Source organism: Dendropsophus ebraccatus, chromosome 7 (assembly GCF_027789765.1).
Source record: "Dendropsophus ebraccatus isolate aDenEbr1 chromosome 7, aDenEbr1.pat, whole genome shotgun sequence".
NCBI lineage: Eukaryota > Metazoa > Chordata > Amphibia > Anura > Hylidae > Dendropsophus > Dendropsophus ebraccatus.
In genome coordinates this window covers 86,736,941-86,742,940 of record NC_091460.1, presented here as the reverse complement: position 1 = coordinate 86,742,940, position 6,000 = coordinate 86,736,941, and positions in this window count along the sequence as shown.

The following is a 6,000-nucleotide window of genomic DNA, read 5'->3' as shown; positions in this document are numbered from 1 at the left end:
TGCTTACAGTCTGGCCCCCAAGGGGTTAAGGGAGGATGTATTGCATCCCCCTTAACCCCTTGGGGGCCAGACTGATGTCAGACTGCACCCATCCCAGCAAGGAAGGGGTTAAGTGAACCCCCTTTCTTGCTGGGAGGGGTGCAGTGCTGGGAGGGGGTGGGGAGAGCTTTATACTCACCCCGATGTGTCCTCTTCGCTGGTCCGCAGCACAATGAAGTCACTGTACTGCGGACCGGCTAATTATATGTGCGCTCAGCCGATCAGCCAATCAGCTGAGCACACATATAATAATAATGCTAATGTGATAACATAATTAGAAGAAACATTTGATGTTTTAATTAAAGTAAAGTGATGATTAGTACAGAAAGCTCTTTTGCCGGCAATATTAATTAACGGCTTACTGGAGCTTCCTGTACTAATTAATATTGAAATAATAAAACACATTTTCTTTGTAATAAAGTCCCTTTCGTTGTTCAATAATTTAATTCTAACGAATCCATCATTATGCAATTAAATATACTGTTAAAATAAATATATATATAAATAAATGTAACAGTATATTTAATTGCATAATGATGGATTCGTTAGAATTAAATTATTGAACAACGAAAGGGACTTTATTACAAAGAAAATGTGTTTTATTAATTCAATATATTAACCATGAGAGACATCGGCTATAGTGCAGAGGATCGCAAACCCCGGTAATAGCTATTCATGTAAACTGTTTCCCTGCTTTCCCAGATGCATTCCAGAGGTGTTTGCATCACTTTCTTAAGATTTTATTTGTTATTTTTAGTTGAACCAGATTTCCAAGTAAATGACCGTATGTTTTCAGCCGCATGTCTATTTTTTCCCACGGCCGTAGTTTCATCCGCACATTTACAGCCGCATTAAAAATACAGCCGCACACATACATAGTGTGAACATAGCCTTAAAATGCAGAAATTAGAACAAAGAAGAAACTTGTGACAGCTTACAAAGGATCTCTATTAGTAGCCTCTGGAGGTCTGGGTAGCCATAGCCTATGGCTGTTCATCTGACCTTGATCTGACACAGCTCTCCCTGTACATTCTGCTGCATACAAGGCTGGCAGGGCGGGAAGAAGCCACTGGAAACTTCCGCAATGACTAGTTACCCCAGTTTAGCAGCTTATTTAAACTAGAGTAAATTATATTGTTCCAACACCCTTCTGCCTGTATCTGTTTCATGTTGCTTAGGCTTTCAGCAGCATAAAACAGGTGGTGTGTTTCCTTTAACCTCTTAAGGACCCATGACGTACCGGCACGTCATGAATCACTGTCACTTAAGGACCCATGACGTATCGGTACGTCCGCCCTTTAAACGGGCGCCGCGGCCGGCCGGGTCCCGATCGGGGGAGATAGCCTGCTATAACACATAGCAGGCCATCTCTCCCTGTCGGCATGGAGGGTTGTTAACCCCCCCCATGCCGACGATCGCCGCTATTGGCTGATAAGCCCATAGCGGCGATCGGAACCTTTCCGGGGCATCGGTGGCCCGGTGACCCGGAAAAAAATGGCGGTCGGTGCTGTCCGAGGACGGCACCGACCGCCATTACTGTAAAAAGTAATGGTGGTCACGGTACAAAGTCCCCACAAGTAATAAATACCTGCTCCGGACCCCTCAGCTAGGTAGCTGAGGGGTCCAGAGCAGGTATTTGTACATTACTCACCTGTCCCGGGGTCCTGATCGGCGTCTTCCGGGTTCCCGGTGTCCTCTTCATCTTGTCGGGACTTCGGCTTCTTCCGTGAGTCCTGATCGGCTTTTTCCGGCTCCAGCGTCGTCTTTTTTCGTATTTTTCCGGCTCCAGCGTCGTCTATTTTCGGATCTTGCGCTCTGCTGCCCCCTAGCGGCTGATAAGTGTAATACACGTATCAGCCACTACAGGGATGTTCAGAATGTAGTAAAAAAAAATTTTTTTTTCCCAATTTTTTTTTTTTCTATTTTCCGCACCCTATCGCCGCTGAGTGTTGATCAGCATTGCACGAAAGTGCGCTGCTAATCAGCAACTCCTCCTTTTTGGCGTAGGGTGTTTTTTTTCTATATTCTACTGCCACGGTCTGCTGATAAGTGCCGAACATAAGTGCGCCATTTATCAGCAACACCATTTTTGGCGTAGGTTTTTTTTGTATACTTACTGTAAAAAACACGTAAAAAAACACTACATTACACCACACTACATTGAATAAAGTTTGACACTACACCACTACATACCCCATATACCAATCCCCATATAAAAGTGGCCCCCGGCGTTTTTCGGTATCGGACGCATACGTTATTATTGCCTCCGACACCGAAACAGCCAGTGAGGATGAATGGGGGGTCCTTTGTTCCTCCATTCATCCTCATCCTCCTCATCATCCAGTGACGTGTCTGGGAGTAGCGTAGCGTACGCTGCCCCCCAAACACGTCTTTTCTGCCAGTACCGTTCCAATAAGAGATCACGGTATGGTGTGAAATTCTACAAACTCTGTGAGAGTACCTCAGGGTACACTTACAGATTTAGGGTACGTGCACACTGCGGAATGGCGAAGGATAACCCTTCGTTCATTCCGCAGCTGGCACCCGCCGGCGGACTGATGCAGGGGCGCGTCTCCGCCCGTGTCATAGACTCTATCCTATGCACGGGCGGATTCCATCATCCGTCATTCCATCAACACGTTGGACGCAGAGCGGAATCCGCCCGTGCATAGAATGGAGTCTACGACACGGACGGAGACGTGCGCCTGCATCAGTCCGCCGGCGGGTGCCAACTGCGGAATGCACAAAGGGTTATCCTTCGCGATTCCGCAGTGTGCACGTACCCTTAGAGTGTATGAAGGAAGGGACACTCGAATCCAGCCCCCAGATGCCCACTCCCCCCCCCCCCATCCTCGGAGTTAGTGGGGACATCGTCCGGGAACTGATCTTCCCACTGCTGGATAAAGGTTACCACCACCTGTACGGGGATAACTTTTATACCAGCACCCCCTCTTCTGGTCCCTCGCTGCCCGAGCTACTGTAGCTTGCGGCACGATCCGAACATATCAGAAGCAGTAATAGAGCCCTAATATTTAGCAGCCATGGAGCGGACCCAGCGCTTCTGGATATGAGGGATCCCGTATCGCACCAGGACAACATTTTCCAGGTGACGTCCCCCACACTGGAGAAAGGGAGACCCCAGAAGAAGTGCAGAGTGTGGCGTAACAGGGGGATCAGGAAGGACACCATTTTCCAGTGTGACACGTGTCCTGATCACCCCGTCCTCTGCATACTGGATCGCTCCAAGGCGTACCACACGTCACTGGGGTTCTACATTATCTAAATTCTGTCCCTTATTCCTATTTCAGGGGTCACATTGATCCAGGGATTATTCTGATCGCCATTATGGAGTCGGGAAGGAATTTTTCCCCTGTGATGAGGCTACTGTCGTCTGCCTCACGAGGGGTTTTTGCCTTCCTCTGGATCAACACAGGTTGAATTTGATGGACACCTGTCATTTCCAACCTTATAAACTAATAATTGGCCTAATACCCCCAAATAAATTAGAATTGTCCCTTTTCCACAGCTAAGTAGGTATGGCCGCCATTCCCATTAGAGGATGCCATGATGCAATTACAAAGCCTCTGTGCGGCCAGGACAGTAGAAACCCCCCACAAGTGACCCCATTCTGGAAACTACACCCCATAAGGAATCTAACAAGTGGGGCAGCGGGTATATGGCCCCCTGGTGACGGCCACATTTGGGACGTGAAAATGAAAAAAATGGTATTTTTTATTTTCACGGCACATGTTCTACACATGTGCCCATCACTAGTGGGGTCCATATGCTCACTGCACCCCTTGTTAGATTCCTTATGGGGTGTAGTTTCCAGAATTGGGTCACTTGTGGGGGGGTTCTACTGTTCTGGCAGCACAGGAGCTTTGTAATTGCGACATGGCCTCCATCCCCCATTCCAGCCTCTAAATGGCGCTCTGTCCTTTTGGTGACTTGCCCTGTGCCCATATAGCAAATTATGTCCACATGTGGGGTATTTTCGTACTCAGGGGAAACTACCCTACACGTTTTGTGTTCATTTTCTTTTTTAACCCCTTGTGGAAATGGAAAAAAATCAAGGCTAGACCAACATTTAGTGTAATTTTTTTTTAATTTTTACTCTAAATCATTGATCTTGTCTTGATTTTTTCATTTTCACAAGGGGTTAAAAGATAAAAAAAAACACAATGTGTAGAGCAATTTCCCCTGAGTACGGAAATACCCCACATGTGGACATAAAGCGCCATGCGGGTGCAGGGTAAGCCTCCAAAGGGAAGGTGCGCCATTTGGTTTTTGAAGGCTGGATTTGGATGGAATGGATTTCGAGGGGCCATGTTGCATTCAAAAGGCCCCTGTGTTGCCAAGACAGTTAAACCCCCCACAAGTGACCCTATTATGGAAACTACACCCCTCAAGGAATGTAACAAGGGGTGTAGTCAGCATATGGACCCCACTGGTGACGGGCACAAATGTGGAACAATGTGGCGTGAAAATGAAATATTAAATTTTTTACACTATAATGTTGGTCTAGCCTTGAATTTATCATTTTCACAAGGGGTTAAAAGAGAAAAAAACACACAAAATGTGTAGAGCAATTTCCCCCGAGTCCGTAAATACCCCACATGTGGACATAAAGCGCCATGTGGGTGCAGGGCAAGCCTCCGAAGGGAAGGAGCGCCATTTGGATTTTAGAGGTTGGATTTGGCTAGAATGGATGATGAACGCCATGTCGCATTTACAGAGCCCTTGTGCTGCCAAAACACTGTAAACCCCCCACAAGTGACCCCATTCTGGAAACTACACCCCTCAAGGAATCTAACAAGGGGTGCAGTGAGGATATGGACCCCTGGATGACGGCCACATTTGTGCCATGAAAGTGAAAAAAATGAAAATTTTCACTTTTACGTCACATTTTTCCACATTTGTGCCCGTCACCAGTGGGGTCCATATGCTCACTGCACCCCTTGTTAGATTCCTTGAGGGGTGTAGTTTCCAGAATGGGGTCACTTGTGGGGGGTTTCCAGTGTCTTGGCAGCACGAGGGCTCTGTAAATGCGACATGGCCCTTGAAATCCATTCCAGTGAAATCCAGCTTCCAAAAGCCAATTGGCGCTCCTTCCCTTTGGAGGCTCGTCCTGCGCCCGCTTGGCACTTTATGTCCACATGTGGGGTATTTCCGTACTCGGGAGAAACTGCACTACATGTTTTGTGCCTTTTATCCCTTTGTGAAAATGAAAAATTGAAGGCTAGAACAACATTTTAGTGTAAAAAATACTTTAGTCTTTTTTCAAGCCATATTGTTTGGAAAATCTGTGAAGCACCTGTGGGGTCCAAATGCTCACCGCACCCCTTGTTACATTCCTTGAGGGGTGTAGTTTTCTAAATGGTGTCCCTTTAGGGGTGTTTTTTAGGTTTTGGCACCCCAGAGCCTCTGCCAACCTGAAGTGGTACAGTCAAAAATGACCAAAAATAACGGAGCCATTGAAATTCACTAGGCGCTCCCTTATATCTGAGGCTTGTGGTTGCGTCAAATAGCGCAATAGGGCCACATATGGGGTATTTCTATAAACTGCAGAAACGGGGCAATCAATATTGGGGTGCATTTCTCTGGTAATAGGTTTATAATTATGAAAAATATTGGATTACAATAAAATCTCTGCACAGAAAATTAAAATTTTCAAATTTCTTACACACTTCGCTTTTATTTCTGTGACTCCCGTAAAGGGTTAAAAAACTTTCTGGATGTGCTTTTGCAGAGTTTAGGGGGTGCAGTTTCTGAAATGGGGTGCTTCGTGGGGCTTTCTAACACACATTCCCCTCAAATACACTTTAACTGGGTTCACACTACGTATATTTGAGGCTGTATGTTTGAGGCTGTATAGCAACCAAAACCAGGAGTGGATTAAAAACACAGAAAGGCTATGTTCACATAATGTTGTAATTGAGTGGATGGCCGTCATTTAATGGC